The sequence below is a fragment of the Phaethon aethereus genome (assembly GCF_964289735.1).
Source record: "Phaethon aethereus genome assembly, chromosome: 1".
Classification (NCBI taxonomy): Eukaryota; Metazoa; Chordata; class Aves; order Phaethontiformes; family Phaethontidae; genus Phaethon; species Phaethon aethereus.
The window spans coordinates 82421245-82443263 of record NC_138575.1 but is presented as its reverse complement, the minus strand read 5'-3'; positions in this window follow the sequence as shown (position 1 = coordinate 82443263).

Genomic DNA, 22019 nt, shown 5'->3' with positions numbered 1-22019 from the left:
TCAATACAGCTCTGTTGCTCTTTTTAATCCTTTTCATTGTACTGAAGTAACACAAAATCAATCTCATTCTTCAATCTCTGGCTGTATTGAAGAAACAAGTATGTCTGACCATGCAAAGCAAAGAACTACACACTACATTCAAAGGCAGGACACATGAAAGGGATAGGAAGTGTCAAATTATTTTAAATACGTCTTTTTCAAGAAAGTGGTTTAGTGCTTGATAAAGAAGCTGGATTGACAGCCCAATAATAGGCATCTGATTGACAGAGCAAGGTACCAGGCATTAATTTTTCAGCTGCGTCATGAGGGATGCTACTGGCCAATTTACTTCCTCTGTGAACATCAAGTCTTCCTCCAATGTTAAGACTGTAGCTAAGATGTCACCTATTTATTCTTGTACTTTCTCTTCAGATTTTTCATGACAGTGCAATCTGTTGTACTAATGATATTAATGCTAAGGAAGAAGCCTGTCTTTAAGGTGATTGTGCCAACATTTATTTCAGATAGTTTACTGGACAGCCATCCTAGACTGCTGCTTTTGAGTCATTAGTTTATCTGAACTTAATTAAAACATGTTAGTTTATGTCCCTGCAGTTCAACTAGTTGACTCCTAGTCCCACAGCTGTAATAAATTTTAACATTCTAGTGGGGTTTTATGTAGTTTACAAATTTTCTGTAATTTCTTATTATACACTCTAAATAGTTGAGGCATTGCTTAAAGGTTGTTAGTGGTTTCTCTGTTATGATTTTCAAATCAAAACCAGTGCCAGCCAATGTGTCATGTATCTCAGCACATGTAACTAGTCCCTAAAGCAAATTGATCTTCACACTCTAGCACACATGAACAGTGTTACAACAGCCTTTGAACAGCACATCAGCTGAGAACGACTCACTATTTCTGGAGCAACACTTCAGTGACAGACTAACATGTATACCGCATTGGAATAAAAACATATTTATAAAGACACATATTTTTCAGTTTCAGGACTCCCACAGGCTGTTATAGAACAGCTGAGGGTGAAAAAAATCTTTAACTATTTCATCAAGAATAAATCAAAAAAACTTTGAATGATTCCGTACATCATTAATAAGTAACAGTTTTGTAGCCAAAACATCACTAGAATTCATAGAAACTCACCTCATGATGCTGGCTGATGAAATTTTGCCAGCATCATTACTGGTTTTGTTCAGACTCAGAAGTGGTCAAAAGTGAAAAGACCACCCTACACTAACTTCTAATTTAAAAATAGTTTTTGCACTACCCAGACACTAAAGACTCTTTTGTTTTTCCTTTTTTCCCCCTATTGGATGGTTGTAAAATGTCCCCGGGGTGGGGAGCAGTTTTCTTCTCTATTTTATTCTGGGAAAGTCTGAAGTAAAGGGAAAGTGTATCATGTTGGCAGACAGAAGTGTGAAACTGTTTAAGTTAAAGGTCAAGAGGCTATGGACTTTACTGGACTCCAGGTTTTGCCCCATAACCTAAACCATACTCCTCTGAAGTCCTTCAATGACTTTCTATCTATCTCAGTGATCACACATCGAGTTTTCAACAATCTCTTAGATGTAATTTTTGAGAAGACAGAATTACATTCTCCAGTTGTAGACAGATGCTCTCATAACTAACTGGAGCAGAACAAGCGGGAGAATGAAGAATGTTGGACCAAACCTGATATGCCTTCTCTTTCAGAAGTTTTGGGTTATATGCTTCAGACACTGCCTTGCTCCTTAGCCCAACCTATTTTTGAAAGTCAAGGGAAGTTTTAAGATTTTTCTGGAGTAGCTACAGCAGAATTTGATTCTAACCTCACAAAGAACTTTATTCCCATAAACCATCCCACTCTGCAGAACCAGAAAGGCTGAAAGCCTTGAATAAACTGTAAAGTTGTTAAAACAAACATTTCAGTGATTCTTTAAGCTCTACCTCGAAACCTTTGTCAGGTCATTCATTATCACTGCTTGCCCACTTATGAGAACAGAATGAAACATCCCAATTGCTCAGTCAAAATTACATGAGCCTCAGTGACACGTTCTGTCTCATTTTCCTTCAGGGAATATTGAATGTATCACTGGATAAGCCACGAGTGCACCATGATTTTGGAAAGTAAACAGGAGTGCTCCACATTTTCTCTGTACCATAACAACATCAAAATTTGACTCTGCACCTCCTGTACAGATTTACCGCTGTTGAAAACAGGGGTTACATGTTTTAAAAAGCCACTGTTTCTCTATAAGGAAAGTCAAAGGTAGGGTTAAGGCCACCAGCCTGAACTTTTCCAGGAGAAGGAACCTGACACTCAACATGCACCAATACCTAAGTCCCATCTTATCTTTAAGGTGCCAAGTGTTCGACAGCTTTGAGGCCACCAGCAGCTGCTTACGAATCAACCTGTTTAATAGTGTGGGAGGTACTTTAAAATGTTAGGTATAATCCTATGCTTCACATTTTTTAAAACCTTGGCTGATGGCTATTGGCAAAAATGCTATGCTTTTAGGAAGGGAGGTGGAAAGGGTCATAATTTGGTCATCAACATTTGATGCATCCCAGAAGAGGACATAAAAAGGTCTCACACCAGGAGTGATGTGTTGTTGTTGGCTGTTCTTGTCCCCAGCTGCGATTGAAATGGATTCAGCATTTTAGGAGTGAGAATAAAAAAGTAAATCGTTAAGTTGCCTAGCTGTTTTGTGCTTGGTTTTAAAAATTGTGAACTACTGTGATATTCAGTGTGTAACGAGACTACTTTGTCTGTTTGATCACTTCCAATATTTGCCAGTGAGTTTTCTTTTAGTGGGAAAAAGACCATGGCTTTACACATTTAGATTTAAATGCAAAGTAGAATAAGATATCTCTCTGCCACTCCAGACTCCATGGTACTCTCCATCTAGAAGTAACTCGTGGGCAGCAGAGCAGCCAAGAATCTAAAAAAGCAAAACATAATCCAACCTTCCCACATCTTCTAAAGCCTGACCTTTCCCAAAGTTCTTCACCTTGCTTGTCTCTCCAGTGTTATTTAAGTATATATATAACAGAAAGCCTTGTTTTTCATTAGTGTCTGGTTTCCTTCTTTGATGTCTTTTTAGATTTAATGTACTATTAATATATTATTGATGAAAGATTCGAAGTCAGGAGTGATGGACAGGCAGGCCAGTTCTCTAGCAAGACCAAGTCTAGTTTTTGCATTTCAAGATGACTGTCTGAAATGATAGCCTGAGTATTTCCCCGTTCTCTCCTCCTTCTCTAAAGAAATCCTTTCACCCTTTTTGTTCTCTCAGCAAATAAGCCCTAAAAGGGGCAGACAACCTTGTCACAGCTGAGCCTAACCCTCAGATTACAACCTTGCTGCATGCACCTGAAAAGTGGCTTTGTACCTGTAGCCAACTCTTCTTTGAAGAAGAGGTTTGATCATTCCTCCAATTTCTTCAATCAAAGCCATCCATGACAGTGGCTTGAAGGAAACTGCATCTATTCAGATGGAACTAGTTTGACGTCACCGATTAATTTCACATAGGCCTGACAGACAATACTTCAGGCAGACCAGTTGTCAGATTTGAACAATCTAAGCAGGACCTCAAGTAAGGATTAAGGATTAAAAGCTCTACACCAATGTGGAAATCTTGCTCCCCTGACTAGCCCAGTTGTAAGCATGCTACAGGATGTCTGGGACTGTGTGGACTGGTAAAGTCACAGTTGTGAGAGGCCAGCTGGGGCAAGAATGTGATTTATATCAATTATTTGGAGTTAAATGGAACTAATGCAGAGTAGAAATGTCAGGAACTAGGCGAGTATAAGAGGAGGCAAGAGTCTGTTTTGGGGAGGCTACAAGTCTAAAAGATGATAGTTACATTTTTTCAGAAGGGTATGAGTTCACTTACTCCTTGAAATATTCAACTGAGTGTTGGGTCTGCAGATTCATTTATTTTTGCCTGGGGAACTGGAAGGAATATGCAAAATGGTTAAAAAACCTCTATCCTGGACTGCATTGTCTTTCATCTTGATGAAAGAGACAACTTGATGCCTTCCTTCTGAGGGATCCTATAGCTCTCTAGGATATATACTTTCACTTGGTCCTGTCTCTGTGATGGACTGGAGCAGCAAGCTGTTTCTGCATGAGTCAAATTTTACTATCGATCAGACACAATGGTGCAAATGCAGAAAAATCTATGCAATTCTTAAGGTTTCCTTCTGTTTAAAGTTTTGCAGCTGAGAAATGAGCTCAGTGGGACTACATGCACTACAGAAAACTAGCTCAGAACATTCAGAACAAACCAAGTTCAGTTAAAATTTTGACTGAGCTCTAGACAGACAAATTACAGTTATAATGGTAACATCCTGGTCTCTTTGATTAAGAGATATTAAAAATTGTGGCCAGTACTTGATACATTACACTTTAATCAAAAGAATGAACACCCAGGAAGCTTTATTCTCTTAATAACATTCCTGGGCATCAGCGTAAAGTACCACACACTCAAAACCCTCTCTGCAGTATGCTGTGGTTTGCTTAAAAGGCCAAATGATGACATACACTTGGTTGGTTTGTTGGATCTGAAGAGATACCACAGTGAAGTGGGATGCATAATAAACTATTTTGAAATTTTTTACTTGAATCACACAAGAAAAACAACTTTAGTTTCAGCATTATACATGGTCTGAAGACATAAAAATATCTTCAATTGCCCACCTCATCTGCCCACCTACAATCCCCTCCTTCTAGTGGGGGGAAAGTGAACAGATTTCTTTTTTTCTGTGTCAGTAGTTCATCCTGTCTTCCTTGCATGACAGCAAATGTGCTGGGAAGACAATAGCTCTGAGGGACAGAAACTCAGACTGGCCATGAGAATGTATGCTCCCGATATGCAAAGACATTCTCACAGCTTTAAAGCTTGGGGTTTCTTTTTAATTCAGTGATGTCCATTGGGTTATTTGGAAGTGTGAAAGCTGGGGAGTAGGGAGACTTCATGTGGTGGCAGGCAACACTGCTAAGCTGCATTTGGAGATTGTTAGTAATGCTACTTTCAGTGTAAGCACGCCCAACTGGCAACACCCTTTGGGGCCCCTTTCTTGCTTTGCAATCTTGTGTGCAAGATGGAGGAAATTCACAGATGCGGCAGCCAGCTACATCACAGAGTGAGAGGTGCAACCGAGGTAATTGGGCACGTACAGGCCTATTTGTGTGCGGGTGAGAGTCTAAAAGATTGGTTGAGTCCCACTCTCCATCACTGAAACTTGTCCGGTGTGAATTCTGCCAACGAAGGAGCTCTGCTCTCCTCTCCCCCTCTGTGTTGCTAATTCCCCCTGCTAACCTTCACTGCCACCCAATATGTTTTCTATTTCACCATTGGAAGCAAGACACACTCAAAACAGAATAAAACAGCAGGAATCAACAGTAACATTAGATATCTTGATGCCTATCTGCCTGCTTCTGCAAGCATTCACTTTGCCTCCTGGACAAAGCCAGGCAAATGATGGTCCAACATCCCAAAGAATGTCCTGGGAAAGGAGAGTCACAGCAAAAGACAGCGGGACGCACACTGAAAATGTGTCTGTGCATTGTCACACTGAGGCTTCTGTGGCGAAGCCCAAACATGTCCGCATAGCAAGAGTGCATTCTCTAGTTGAAGAGACAGCATGGCAAGGATAAATGCAAGATTAGGATAACTCTTCTTTAAAACTGACACCAAAAAGTCATTTTCAGTCTTTTCTAACTTTCCCATCTCTTTTCAGTAGCTCGCCTGTTTAAAGAATACAAAAAGACCTTAAAAAATCAGCTGCAAGTAATTTCTCCATATTAAAAACAAATAGAAATTCTGAAATTAATCCCAAGGCAGCAGCAGGCTATGAACTAAGATCTAGTTCAAAGCCGGATCTCTATCTGCTAATACAGCCAGTTCAGCCAAAATAAATTTTTATTTTTACCAGATGCCACATGTGGCTTAAGTATTCCCACACATCTGCATTAGAATAATTTTCAGAGAGAAGATAAGTCCTTCCCTGGACAATATAAAAGTACCTTTTTTGAGCTGGTCTTAAAATGATCCTTGATTTTCCACTCTTTTACACAATCCTCTGGCCTTTCGGGGATTAGGACATTCAACAAAGGTGGTGTCACCTACTAGACAGGCTTGCCTGTTGTGCCCAAATGGGTCCTAATCACTATCCAAAAAGGTTACACTGTGACAGCTAACATCCACAAATACAGTTGAGTGAAACAATGTGACAGAACTAAGACTAATCATTTTGGTATATTAGTCACATTTTTTGAAGTGCTTCATGTGTTGACACTTCTAAATTGTTCTGTTTTTTGTTATAGAAAGAAGATTCTGACGTCAAAAGCACCTTTTAAGAATGCACACTGGGAATATGCTTGAAAGAGATGGTGGAGGAGATAGTTACCCAACAAGAGTAGTGCCCTGCTGAATAAATGGGTTAAGCGAAGTGAAGGAGAAATCATAGCCAAACCTTGTAGCTTTCCTGAGACCCCATGTTCATAGAAGATTTACTTAAAGGCCTCCGTATTCTGTTTTCTCATGATAATCTTAGATTGAACTGAGAACAGTTGTCTTCAGGCCATCACAGCTTAATAAAGAAAAACTACAGGAAGCCTGAAGGCATCTTTAATTGGCTTACAACCTATAAAAATTAGTTTTCTAATTTTTTTCATTTCTAGTCTTCTTTAAATCGCCAATATCATAAAAAAGAAATGTTGCTTCTAGGACAGCAGGAATGAGGCGAGACACTGGGAAAAGGTGTATTACTTTTTACATTAGGAGAGAGAGAGCTGGAATAACATTCAGATGTATTAAATAGGAGTAACCAAGACTTCCTGTTCATTTTGATCTACCCTACTAGTCCAGCGCCTTCCTTTCCAAGGTGGCAACAGGCTGTTGGTGTTTGCTGCTTCACCCCGGATTTACATGTGTTAGCACTTATCTGCCATAAGAGTATGAAAAAGAAGACAATGATCTCTAATGAGATGTGGAAGGCAAGAAACCATGAAGAAAACTGAAGGTGATATAAAAAAGACCTGATGGCTGTGAGCGGAGATGTTAATGTCAGAGAGACTGTACAAAAGAAAGACAGTGTTTGAATGAAATGAGCTTTGTCACCAACTTTATTTCTGTGTATGGAGATGGGAAGGTGGACAGTCTAAAGAAAAAAAAGAAAACCAGCAATTTTGACTGACAGCTTTAGCAGTGAATGAAAATTCCCAACCCTTCTGTGACATGTGGTGACTAGAAAAAGTAAATGTTAATGGAAAAGTTAGAAAGAAGGACTTTAGGGAAAAGAGGCAGCTGTCATCTATCCAAAATGTCTGTCGAGTAGTCTGAAAATGCGAGTTTCAGAGTCCCCAAGCAAGACTTCCAAGCCTCTGGAACGGCCCAAGCCACATGAATGTTAGGGAAGTGTACAAAACCACTGCTTTCCTTTGGCCCATTCACCTAGAGTTGTTAGAGTTTCCTGCCTAGAGAAAAAGAATCTGCTACAGGGAATTCAGGAAAAATAGCTGCCTGGAACCACTATTGCTTTTTTCTAAAACTATGATGATGCCCAGTTCGCCAAAAAATAACCAAAGTGTTTTAATCAACAGCATTGGATTTCAGTGACACAAACATCAGCCAACACCAAAATACTGAACTTATTAGGAATGTTTCATAAATAAAAATAAGATACCTCCCCACAACAACAAAATGGTAATGAACATTTAATTCTACCTTTCACACCTGTAAAACGTCATCCTTCTATCTATCACTCTTCCTGCCTCTGTTTTGTATTTTGCCATGCCTAGATATGAGGCCACATCCTCACAAATGTGGCTCAAGAAAAAACTGGAAGTAAAAAGGGGTAAGAAAGAGGAGAGGGAAGACAGATTGCAAGGAAATAAAGTACCAAAACCTACACTTTTACTGAACATAATTATTTGCAAGAAGTTTTTCACACCAACATAGTATTCAAGGAGACAGGGCAGGAATCTTGGTTATGAAACCTCTTCGTAAATCAACACAAAGCAGTGAATGGCTACTCCATTTTGTACTGTACAGCTCTTGCGGCATTCGTTCTCTCCCTTATCCAAATGGGGCTTAGTGAAAACAGGGGATGAAGGTGAACATTTACACTTTGAGATGGTTTTTTTGTTTAAGCTTTGGTTTGTGATTCTTATTCACTCCTCGTCATCGGATGGACAGCTTGCCTGGATCCCCTATTCCCTGCCCTATCCCATCTCCTCCCCCGCAGCTTTCACTTTATTTAATTTCTATAACAACTTCCTTTTCCATCTCCTCTACCATTCTCCCCCTCCTGACTTCCTGAGGTACACGTCTCCTCCGGCTTGTGCTTCAGGCGGGCCAGAAAGTTCTTTGGAAATATCCTCCCAGCCTCTCTCCCACAAGGAGTTAAACATAATTCTAAAGGGAACACTTCAATTTTAAATTTAAAATTCTGTGTCATTCTGTCTGCTTCAGGCAAAGTGCCTGAAAGGAAACGTTTGTTCAGAGGATGAGACGTAGCATGTGATAGTTTTCGATTTCTTGCTGGGGAATGCATAAACTAGGACTGAAACGGGAAGCTGCAAAAATGTGGCAGCAAAAATGCACCTCTGCGAAAATCTTGTGTTCACTGAAGAGGAAGTGAAGGGATTGCCAGGAGGTCCCAACCGCCTATTGATACGCCGTCAAACTTTTCACCCTCACCGTACCACCACACCCTATTTTAAATCCCAGCTCAGATTATTTTTATTTTTTTTTTAAATAGCTCATGATTTCGTTGGGCCTACAGCTCACGGAGATTGTGTTGCCACTAAAAACACATAGCTAAACACAAGCGGGTAGAATTCAAAAGAATGAAGCAGATATATTTATTTATAATTCATTAAAAAGCTCTGAATACAGATTAATGTTCCTTACTCGATACTTTTTTTATTGTTTCACCTGCTATACAGTGGGAATTGAAAAGTCTGACCAGTCATCTAATCTGGCTGTAGCTGCTTGAAGTGTCTGTGGATCCTCTGAGGAAATATAAGCTAAGGAACCACCCACAGTAATACCTCCCAGCTGCCCTCTGAAGGTCAAGGCTCCCTGTGAGACAGCTCCAGGCTCTCCCAAATCACAAGTAAGCAGCTTCCCGTGCACCCGGTGTCATTCAACCCTTCTGCTACTGTTTGCCTGGTCTGATCAGGGAAGGAGGCACGGGCACGTCCTGCCATTCATGCAACGAGCCAGAAGTCTTCCTCCGCGCTCCCCATAACTGCCCTTCAAAGCACTCACTACATTTTTATACATAGGTTTGTTTTTGGATGCTCTGATGAATCTTCTTGCCGTTCTCTGTGCTGTCAACCTGCCCCCAGAACTGACCATCTGGAGGCCAGAAGCAGCAAGCTCAGATGTGGCGTTTTCACTGGTCCTAGCAGGCACATGCAGCACACAGTGCCGTATTTACTGAATCCGAAGCGGTGGGCTTTGTTTGGAGTTCTTTGTTAATTATTCTGTGTTACGTTCTTCAACTTTCCTCCAGGCTCTCTTCCTTTTTTTTAGGTCTGTCCCATGTAGTTGGATGATGATGGCTCCTTACTTTTTATAAGACTGTAGCAAACCTTGTTTTTGTCTTTTCTGTGCCTTCTCTCAATTATCAAAGCCTGTGTTGGAGTATTCCTAAAGCCAAAGTACCCAGAATGAGATACACTGTGTTTGGTAGGGGAATCTTATTTTTAGTGTAATATTAAAAGGCACTGCATGCAGCAATTGCTTTGCTTCTGTGAACTCGGGCTGTGCAGAAAAAAGTCAGATTAGTATTTCACTCTATGGTGACCTCCGTATTTCCCTCACCAAAAACATCCTGCAGATTTATTGCCTATTGTGCACACATAAAGACTGTATACTGGTTTTGTCTCCTGGTTTCAAGTGCCAGCTGGTGCTTCAAGAATCATTCATGTCATGGTCGGGCTTCCAATGGTGAAGAGTATTTCTTAATTAGAGTAAGGAAACGTCAGCAATTAAAGTCATTAGACCTCGTTCCACTAAAGAAAAAGAATGGCTGGTAAAATTACAAGTTGCATACCTCATGCTAGCAAAGCCAGCATTTTTGTTAGAAGCAAGCAGTCCCCTTTTTCTTTTGCACTGGGGCTATAGATTCTTATATTAAGCAAATGAGTTATACAGAAAAAGATTTAAAACTATAGCACAAAAACTAATGAAATGTCACCTTTGGGTTCAACATGTTCTGTAACAACAAATGAATCTATGGAGTGTCCTGTACAACTGGGAAATCTTTTTTTTTTTTAATACAACAGAAAAAGCTATCTTGTGAACTTTCGAACCTTTAAACTTTTTTTCAACAGAAGATCTAAGTTAACAGGGGAAAAATAAAGTTTCTAAATAAAGTCTTCCCCTAGGACGGCATTTTTGTCTTGCCAAATTAAACTAACCAAAACTTTTGTTTCTCTAGCAATTTAACTTCCCAAGAAAAATACACCTGCAGCTATCAGGAGCTTTGCTTGAGCATGCAGGCCTTCTATTTCATGAACAACATTAGAGGGCACTTCTGCATTGTGGTAGGCTTAAGTCAAAGAAAGGGACAAGTCCGACCTTACCGGCTGAATTGCGTTTGAATTCAGAGGCAACCTGAGATCCGCTTCAGCCTTACCCGGATTAATAACTTATTCTGCAGGCAGCCTCTTTCATCTCTTCAAAGCTGATCCTGGAGTAAGGCATGACCTGCTGTGAGGGAAAGTGGGACCGGGTGCTTTGCAAGTAGGTCAGTGGTAGGGGAGGTGAGGCTGAGACGTAGGATCCCATCCTGCCCCACATTCCTGCGTCCCTGCACGGAAGAGGCTCTGCCCCGGCGAGCTGTCAGGGTGCTGGGTCAAAGGCGGGTGTGAGATCTGCAATGCAGGGTGCAACGGGCAGATGTTACAGTTTTGACAGCTTCACTGATTTTGTTTTGAGTCTTTCTACATTTGATGCTTTCACAGCTTTTACAGTTAACAAAGGCACATGATTAAGTTATCTTTGCTTTCGCTGAAACCCCCCCCCCGACAAAAAATCCCAACATTTCCAACCTGTATGATTATAAAGGAAATCTTGAAAAGGAGATCTAAAAACCTAAAAATCAGGAGGTCATTGGGAGAGAAAGTAAAAACTCAAGCTATATTTATTTATTTATTTTAGAAATGCCATGATTTTTAAATTAATTTCCTTATTTTGAGGGTGCTGACTCACATTTTATGAAAGATTCAGGTTAGCAACGCTGACATAAGCGAACAAAAATCGTCAATGAAATTAAACAGCTCTAGATTATCCACAAGCCACTAAGCAGCCTTTTCAATGTGTGCTTCTCTTCAGTGATGTGATCTCCTTGAGAGTCCCACAAAATTGTCAACACATGCACAGAGGGCTCACTGGGCTTATTTTCCTATGTACCGTCCTTCAAGGCCTGACCTGTGGAACTGAGCTCCTGAACCCAGACTTTTGTGAAGTGCAGTTACGATTTATCCTAAGCATCTATCCCCACCAGGAGGCAGGATTCCACAATATGCCTCAGAGAGCGCTCGCCGGTGTTTGTTATTGTACAGACTGACTAGGCAAAGCACGCTTGGTTTAGGCATCAAATTCCCCTGTTCACTTTGAACCTCCCATTTCTCACTCATAACGCCAGGGAAAGGAGTTCTTTCCCTGTAGGAACTGAGTGTTTTCTCCCAATCTCACCTCAGGGGCGAGGAAGTGAAAAAAGACAGAGCATCGGCAGTGCGTTATGAAAACGTCAGTCATTCCTTTCTGGAGTGAGTGACCATGACATCTCCATGGAGAATTCAAAATTTAGAACTCAAAATTAGACCTAAAATTCAGTTTTCACAGTCCTATCCAAGAATAAGCAGCTTCTTACTGGAAGGTATTTGTCCACCTTTCAAGCCAAACGCTTAGCCTTCTCCCTAACACTGCAGGTACGCCTGGAAATTGGGAGCCTGCAGACTCCCAGGTAGGCTGTGTTTTCCTGTGTGCTGCCTCACTTGCTGTTGGAGGCTGCATCCCACCTTCCATCACTTCTGCCACATCCAATGTGTAAACAAAGAGCACAACTTAGTGTGGCAGCTATCTGAATCTGCGACTTTTCGTGGGCAGAGGTACGAGCTTCACTATGGCAAGAGTGATTCAGATTTAAGATTTTTCCTGTCCTGGTCTTGAATCCATCATTCCATATTTAGCAAAATTTGGAAGGCGTAGTGTAGACGAGGTCTGAAATCTCTCATAGAAACAGGTCAGCTCTGAAGACCTTGCTCTCCAGCTGATGCCTGCATTCACCCATATACACGAGGAGCAGCCCTACAGAAGAATGGGGGCCTATTTTGGCCAAGCTCAGAAGTGAACAACAGCCTTGTAGCTGTGTCGTTAAGGTTGCTGGGTACAATGCACACGCCTCTGAGGGAGCGTGAACACTTGTGCATCTGTTCATCTTCTCCCCCCGTTCAGGAATATGTCTGCCCCTCGTCTTGGCAGCCGCTCCCTTCGAGTTTCAACCATCTGATTCATGCAGCAAAAAGTCTCTCCACAGAAAACATACTGGCTGAACCACTTTGTTTTTCCTAGAGCAGTGCAAACAGTTATTGCAAAGGGGAATTTTAGGAAGATTGTGCCTGGCAAGGAAAGCTCACTAAATAAATACGTGATGTTAATTATCCTTCGCCTATTTCAAGTGAGCATTTCAAAGTGCTTTGCAAACCATTAATTAAGCTGCAATTTAGTACCATGAGGTAGTTAAACATTATTAACGCTGCTTTCTGCAGGTGGGAGACTATGACACAGAGGGTGAAATGACCTGGATGAAGCCTGTCAGCAGCAGACCTTAGCGCCAAACGTACAAATTTCAGCTCACCAGCTCCCTGCTTCATTAGACCTTCGTATTGTGAAAAGACGTGGTTACCTCGTGGAGCATGATGAAAGCATGTGAAAATTTGAGCAGCTGGTCCAGAAACCGTGTAGCCTGTCACCCACATGACAGAAGCGTGGCCGGCAGGAGGAGCGATTCCCTGACATGGCCTTGTGTTGTGAGTCCCCCAGACCCTCCTGAGCAGCTCTTGACTAACTGCAGCCTCCGTAGTTAATTACAGCCCTGATTCTGGTCTGCCCAGATACTCTGTTGCTAACACCTCTGGTGCCAGATTTCATGAACAGGTCAGGTATTTAAGCTGTCTCTGTGATTCTGATAAATTTTTGGGTCTAGTGTTTCTCTGAAATGGCTCTACCTGTTTCAGGTGCCTCACACAGCCCTTCCCCTCCTGCTTCCAGTTAATCCCTTCTTCTGAGTAAGTGGCCATGGTGAAGTGTCTCAGCTGAAATAGTTGCTGAGTGCCAGAAGCTGAGGCACCAAGGGCTGATGCTGAGAGATGCTCCCAGGACTGCCCGTGTTGGCCAGCAAGTTCCAGCCGAAGGAGCTGAAGTTTGAAGCTGAAGACTGACTCTTTGGAAAGAGGCACCAAGCATTGCTTCCCAAAAGCAGGAGCTGGGTAGCAGGGCTGTTTCACTAGCTTCTAAGGTCTGTGTTTCATTATCTGTTTTCAAGTCCTGCCCTAGACATCACATATCCCATCGGATGCCCCACTAGTTCCTATACTGTCCCACCATATTAGCCAGTCTTCTTCCTTTGTTTAATCACCTTAAACATATTCTCAAAGGAAACTCTAAATTAATGAAAGAATAAAAGAACAAGAACAGTTGAGAAAGAAGCATGCAGCTTTGAGTGTTCATCTGTGGGATGGGCATTGACAGCAAAGAAAAGTGAAAGTGCAAAAGCTGGGGAGCTACTTCCATATTCAGCTGTCCATCTTTTCCCCTATTGGTATGCATTATATCGTTTTGGTACATATTAACTTTCACTCCTTTTAAGAGATATATAATCCCTGTGGCACCTTGGAGCCACTCTACTGGGCATGAGCTTTCTGAAAAGTCAGCTCCTTTTTGAGGCAAGTCCATGCAGCAGCAGTGCAGACAGTCCCTGAGCTGCCAGCCTTGCCGGCCATCTCGGAGGCAGTCCCAGCTGGAGACAGCACTTCCCAAGGAGCGTGAAGCTCTGCCCAGTACGTACACCCAGCGGATGGCATTTTCTGTGTGTATTATAGACTGTGCTACCTCAGCCATAACCCTCCCCATGGCCGCTGGGCAAGTTTGTCATCTGTGCACAGCAGCTGCCAGTCACCTAAATAACGCTCAAGTGACGCTAAACACCTTTTGAAATCTACCCCACGCTGTGTGCATGTGGGTGAAGATATGCATTTGCTTACATGTATTTCTACACCTATGTGTACCTCTATTTACACATTTCTCATTCACACGCACGTGCAGATAGGCGACGCGGCAGATGTGCAGATGTAGCGAGCCGCTAGATGGGGCTACAGGAGGAAGAAGATAGACGTGGGATTACAGGCAATCCATCAGGATCAAGCCGAGTTGCATGTTTTGTATCCCGGCCTGTGTGGGATCTTTACTGAAAAAGATCAACCATAATAGCAGCGTGCAGCACCTGTAATCTCACCATGGGAAGGGAAGTAAGCATGCTTTTCAAGCCAAAATGCACAGTATTTTACCAGGGAAAAAAAACATCGTATCAATTGTAAACTCCGGGTGACTGTGCTTATACATTCAGAGCATGAGGCAGATGGTAACAAACCACATGCTTGTGGATTATCCCACTTTTTCCACATTTGCATACTCAAAACCACTTTTGGTGCCCGTGGTTTAACCTCTGTTTCTCTAACTCCTGTTTATGAGTTGAGTGGTCACATGTCATCATGTTGAGTGGGAAAGTGTGTGCAGGGGATAAGGAGGTAGAAGTGTTTCCATATGGTGAAAGAACCGACTATGCCAAAGTACTAAAAAAATATAGAAAGAGGGAAAAGCAAGAGTAAAACCTTTTGAGGAGATTGGGAATCTAAAATGCTTGTGACCTCATATGAAGGAAATGGTTGTCTGCATGTGAAGGGAAACTTATGATTTCAAATGCTGATAATATAGGTTTTGATGTTTGGAGCAGGGCTGAAGGTTAGACAGATTTACCTTCCTCTGCTCTATGCACGATTCAGGCTGAAGGCTGAAAGATTCTAGTCGGAAGATGGGAGGCCGCTTAGAGACCGTGAAACTGCCAGCCTCAATTCTTCTTCCAATTTTAAACTGTTGATCAGAATGAAACAAAATACATCAAAACACATTTTAGCTCTGTTCACAACAGTATTATGAAGTTGCTGGCACAGTACTAAGTATGTGCTTGTGGTTTCTTGAGACAATTCATCTAGCAAAGTTGGAGTCCTTATGCTTCAGGGAAAGGCGAACAAAACAAAACAGATGCCCTTTATTGAGAGTGGGTAGCAAGGGTCAAATTTATTATAATAGTAGATAATAAATGAAATACCACAAAATTATGGGGGGAAAAAAAAACAACAATGAGAAATGGTCTTTTGTATCCCAGGTTTGAATATAAAGCAGACAACAGTGACAAAATTCCATTTTTTATTCCCCATTTGCCTGATGGGGATATAGTGTTCTCTGTGCTGGCAAAACCAGCTTACAGAACCAATTTTGTCACTGTAATCAGTTATCAGTCCTGGTAGTTTTATTTAGAAAGATTAACCAAAGAAAGATGAATGGGAATTCAACCCCAAAGCATACTTCTATGGTGTAAGCATTCATTGGTGTTGTGTGCTGTAAAGATTTGATAAATGAAAGGATGTTTCAATTACCAAAAGCCACTGTGGTATCCAAATTTTTTTATTATGTACCATGAAGCAATTTGAGAAGTCAATATTTTTAGATGCAGGGACCCTCCAAAAATCAAGTGTCTCTGGCAAATTCCTAGCTGCACACCCAAAATGCAATACATTTCTGAATATTTAGGTCAAAGGTCTTTCTTTGCTTTTGAGAGCCAATTATGTAATCATAAGCCAGTCCCAAAACAGGGTTCAAAGACTAGCTTAACTGGCATTCATACAGTTCGTTATTGGTGGTCCTGAGGATTGCAGACTTAAGTTGGGACTGGTTTTGGAAGTGAGACTAAGAAAAGCTGCACATGGTTCAAATGCACTTAGCTCTACCTTCACGGAGAAGCAGATTTTGTGATAATCTTTGCCAATACATCAGATGATGCATAGACACTGGGGTGAAATTCCAGTTTCGCTTTGCCATCAGCTTCAGTGTGGCCAGGGTTTAAACCCAGTTGTTTTAGGGACACTTTATCAACTCAAAGACTTCAATTGACTTAAATGGGAGATGGATTGTACTCTCAGAAGACAGTTTACTTGTAACCATGGTTTAGGAAAAAGTGTTCCACCTCATTATTTCGGAAGTGGAAGTAGAATGGATTGGACTGGAGTGGGGAGAAAGCAGAATGACAGTTACAGGTCAAGACTGCTCCAGCTAGCACCAGGGTGGCAAAACCAAGCCCGCTTCATCCCTGTGAAAGAGAATTGGATTTCTTGTAGCAGGTCTGAAACTTTCCCTGAGGCAGATTTAAATCTGCAAATTGTACAAAAACACTTTCCATCTGACTAGACATCCTATTACAAACCTGTTCTATATTCTGTAAAGCTGGCGGTGGGTGGCTTTCAGTTGACTTCCTCCACACACGCACTCACAGCCCTTTGCTGCCAAGTCAGAAAGATGAAAAATCATATATACTTGCATTTACCAAGTGATCTCCAAAGCAACTTAATACTGGTTCAAGTCTTCCTTGTCTTATAAATCGGATTCTTTCTGTAGATTGTTTACCTACCACTTCTAGTGTGTCTCCAATAAATTAAAATCTGCTGAAGTGGTAAAATGTACGAAAGATATAGTGAATGGTCTGCAGGCTGTACAGTGGAGCCATTATTCTAAGAGGAAGTAGGAAAGGCAATCATAAAATTTTGAAAAATTATGCAATAACTTTGTAGTTATTGCCCATCTGTATTCATTACAATGATCTACTTCACAGGCATATAAATAGAACTGGCAAGTAAAAGATACGCTGTTTGCCTCCAGACGTGGCACTAGGCTTCAGCAAATGAAAATCAATTAAAAACTTCAGAAAGTGTTGTAAGTGTTCATCAACAGATGGAATCTAATCACCTCTCTCTCACACCCTCCATTTCACATTCCCCTGTGCTTGCTCTTACCCCCACTCTGGACACCTTTGGAAAAAAGATGACAAAATTTAACTGCTTCGTTTGCAGGGCAACCCTGATACACTGCATGACTTCATTCTCACAAGGCAACAAGTCCCATAAATCACACCTACTGAGTGCACCCATTAGAGCTCCACTATGACAACTTTATGCCTAATACTCTCCAAACAAGGACCACACAAAACTAAGACTGTAAAATTGCCGTTGACTCACAGCAGCTTTTATAACATCAAGTCAGCTCAAAAAAACTCTTATACGGTTTTTAATCATGTTTGGGCATAGGAGACCTCTCAATGATTCAAGACAACATATTTTAAAAAGAGAAGTAAAAGCAGAATATATTTGGCAGAGCTCTTTCCCTTGCAGTTCCCACAGAGAAATATGTCAGTATAATGGCAAAATGATTGTTTCATTTTGTAAAGAAAAGAGATCCTGAGAAGTGTTTCTTCCTAAAATAAAAAAATACAGTATTTCGTAGGTCACCATGGGGAGGGAAAGGCATAGGAAAGGTGATATTTCTGGGTTAGATCCTCAACTTGTGCGTATCTGCACAAAGCCATGGAAGCAGCTAGAGCTACACACACTCACTTGGGAGTCCTAATGCTGCAAGGATACATCCTGCCTCCAGGAATATTTGCACCATCAGGCCAGGAAGCAATCTATACTGCAATGGCCCCACTCGTGCCAAACGCTCGGGCACAATTGCATTGTCAAGCTGCAGCGGTGTGCTAACACCAGAGAGGAGCGAGCCCCCGTTGAGGAGACGACTGATACCAGTCACAGAGTTAGGTAAACAGCTGGCAGGAAGCGCTGGATATTCAAAAATATCCTGGCCGATCTGCCCCGAGAAGCCGGGAGCCTCTGGTGCAGGGGCTGCCACCCCAGGCTCCTGCATGAAAAAAGGGTGCGGAAGGGGCTCACAAGTGGGTCCAAAGATTTTCATGTGCTTCAGACCAGGGCTCCCATTGCTTCCCTCCAACAATGTGACATGCATCACCGCATTTCACTGAGAATCTTTTATTTCTTTGCACAATAGCTTTTTTTTTTTCCCCCCCATCCTCCCTACGGCTACAAATGACACTTGGGGGGGTGACTCTTGCATGCTGTCTAATGGACTTCCTTGCATTTGGAAGACAAAACCAAGGGGTTTATATAATCAGGCTAACATGCAAACCAATTGAAATTACAATGGTATGTTAGGGTATATTCCTTAAGTATTCAAACCACAGCAGAAAAAAATCCCCTCCACTAAACTACAAGGGGCTGACTGAAACCCACAAAAGCTGGGAAACACGGTAAGGTCTGACTGAAAGCCTGTCCTTACTTCAACCCTGAGGAAAAGAGTAGAGTGTATAGATAATATTGGCTGCTTTTCGCTGGGCCCCAAATACGCAGCAGAGCTATTAAGTCCCACAAACTAAATAGGAGGCTTGCAAGCGTATCCTCTCTCCCATTCCCACACAACCAGACCTCTAACTCATGCTTGCAGGGCAGCTGCTTGCTTTCTGTCCAGGACCTTCGTTGCCACAGGCACCAGTCTTGGCTCTGCTTCCCTGTTTTAAAAGTTTTAAGTTAGCACCTGCCATGCTGTTCTCCCTCCTTGCCCTTGCCCTCACAGAAAGAGGTTTTGGTAACACCAACACACGAGAAAACAACAGGAAAAAAAAGTGAGCAGAACAGCTCTGGATACCTGGTTTCCTATGGATTCGTGTCCTGTCCCCTGTTCCTATATTCCCCATTCCCACCAGGTTTATCACATCCACAGCATCTCCTCTCCTTCCCCTCTCCACAATGGCATACCGTATGCCTTAGCAGTCGCCTGCGGCCATGGTCCCAGGTGTTTTAGGGCAATGCATGTGCTGCCTGCTCAGCAGGTTGCTACTTTTTCAGGTGGATAAAGAACAAAGTTATAATTGCCTTTTCCTCAGGGAAAGCACCAATCTGAATCTTCTTCCTACACCCAGATACTCCTTTTCATGAAAATTCACAGGCACTTTTCTTCACTTCTACCCCGCTGACAAATTGAGCTGAAATGGATTAGTGAGTTCCAAAGTTACTAGGAAGGATGGATGGACAGACTGCATGTTCACCTAAACATTATTTCTTTAGAAAAATCAGCCTAAAAATAACCCTATCACAGAAGCCTTTAAAGCCAGTAATAAATGAATCAGAGCTATAGAGTTATCCATAGATGCACCGATGAGCCAACTCTGGAGATACATTGGGTTTCGTTTTCATCTAAGATTCACATAACTGAAGTTACTCACCTGTGTAAGGCTCATCTAAGTTTCTCTAAGTTCTTCTGAGTTGGCTGCCAGGGTGATCAGTGAAGAAGGATTTAGATTCCTCTGGGTTTCGCATCGAAAAATACATTGACATGTACACACATACGCCTCATGTAGGTGCACATGTAGGAGCCTTCATCCCTATTTCTGCATAATTGCAGGTTCCAATCTCTTCACCATCTTTCATGTGTTTTCTACAAAGCATATTTTCTACTCTGTAAGGTAGGAAAGTAATTTTATTTCTGTTTTTCAGGTGAAGAGCTAAAGATTCTCAAAGATCAGGATCCTAGTAAAGTATCCAGTTTCTGTGTTTTTCAGGAGTATTTAATTACTTATGTACATCTGAAAAATTGGGATCACAGGCCTCAACCAAGGACTTACCAGAAATTCACAGAAAAGGAAGGAGCTGAATGTAGTTACAAATCCCAGATTAATGCCCTAGTTCCACCCTCTTCCATCCATCCTTTAATGGCCTATAAGGTAATTAGCTGAGGGTGAAAAAAACAACCCAAAAACACATGTATAGGAAAAAGAGATAAAATAAAGAAAGATTTCAATTTTACTTGTACAGTTTTCCAGTCCTGTGTTACATATAGTCTAGACTCAATCATATGCTGAGGGCACTTTAAATCACCCTAGTAAATTAGAGAAGTCTTGAAGAAGGCAAAATCTCTTTTTGCCTCCCCCATCTCTCCCTAGCTAGCATTATTTAAAATATACTTTGCTCTAATGAGAATCAGCTTTTAAAACTCAAAACCCCCGAGATTAACACTATTAGAATATATTTTTTTTTCTATGATGTTATCTTCTGTAGGGGAAGCAGTATGCTGTAAGGATGGAAGCAGCTTCAAACTCTGCTTGAAGCTGGGGAACAAAAGTTTCTCTGCAAACAAAGAAACATAAATTAAATTTAAAAAGCAATGTTTCACATTCTTTATGGGTTGGCATGAGCCTGCAGGCTGATGGTTTGGGACACTAAAGCCATGGGTGCACCCCGGGAAAGACAAACCAAAAGTTCTGACACTGAAGCATAATGGTTAGGGCTATTCAAATATTCCATCTGCCTTGCTCTGTTTTTAAATAAGCACATGTAAAATACTTGGCGCTTTTTGGGTATTGTTTAGTTGTTAGACAACAGAGCTGGGCAACCTGAGGACACATGGAATAAATAATGCAGAAGTTCGTATAAAGACACTTATATCACATATAGTCTTGTCTATAATCAGTTCTGCCTCAGCAAAGATATTGGATAGTTTCCAGGTTTGGAAAATTAGTGAAAAGAAAGGATTTCTTCACTTTAGAGAAGAAGTAAATAACAAGGGACAAGAGAAGAGTATACAATACCACAGGTACTCTGAAAAGGGAGACTAATCACATTCAAGGAAGTTAAAAGATGTGTCACTTAAATATGTCGAAAGTAAACACTTTTTAGCAGAACGTGTAATTGGTCATTGCTACAGGATGTCCTTGAAATAAAAGATTTAGCAAGATGTAAACAAGGTTTAGATATACATACCATAGAATCATAGAATACCAGGTTGGAAGGGACCTCAAGGATCGTCTGGTCCAACCTTTCTTGGCAAAAGTACAATCTAGACAAGATGGCCCAGTACCCTGTCCAGCTGAATCTTAAAAGTGTCCAATGTTGGGGAATCCACCACTTCCCTGGTGATTATTCCAATGGCTGGTTGTTTTCGTTGTGAAAAATTCTCTTTTTATGTCCAATCAGAATCTCCCCAGGAGTAACTTGCACCCATTACCTCTTGTAGTAAATATATATGAATAACAACTCTATCACTATTATTTATTGATATGACAGTTAATATCATTTTGGGGTTCGAGAGCTGGATAAACCTGATCAGGTTTTCACATATTTAGAAAATTTAAAAGCCATAAGAGACCACTGAATCATCTCCTATCTTGTGTTGCTTATTAAGTGTCACCCAAATCCCCTCATACTAAACCCAGACACTTGAGCTGAAAAGTTTCCTGTTCCCACGAGAACAGTCTGAATATTGTGAGTGGAGACCAGGAGAGACTGAATTGTCATCGGTGCCTGGGGCCCTTGCAAAGACAAGAAGCTGAGGAGTGAAACTGTATAAAGATGTGGCTGAAGCTCTAAACCACGAGACTGGAGCGAGTCAGTGGGTACCTTCTCTTTTGGTGTTTTCCTTTCAAGAATGTTCAAGTAAAGTGGTCTGGGGAAAGATACGTATCAGAAATAGGTTATTTATTAAAAACTCAGCGTTGATTAGCATCTTAGGAGAGTTCTCAAGCTAAACACATTCTGCAGGGATTTAATGCTGACTATTGTTTGTGTACTGTATCCATAATTTCTGGAAGATGAGAAACAGAACTTCATGTGAAGCTTGCTTAAGACCCTGCTTCTAACCACCAACCCTGCCCTGATCTTTGAGTATGTTCCTCTGTAGCCTCAGCTAATATTTTTAACTCTGCCATTAAGAGATGCACTCTTTAGCAACCCTTATATGAGAACTGAGAAAGAAGGAGAGAGAACACTGTTAATCCAGCATAATTATCTAGAGAGGAGGAAACATGCTAGCATGCTTGCTATGTATCAGCGGGTAGCACAGGTCTACAA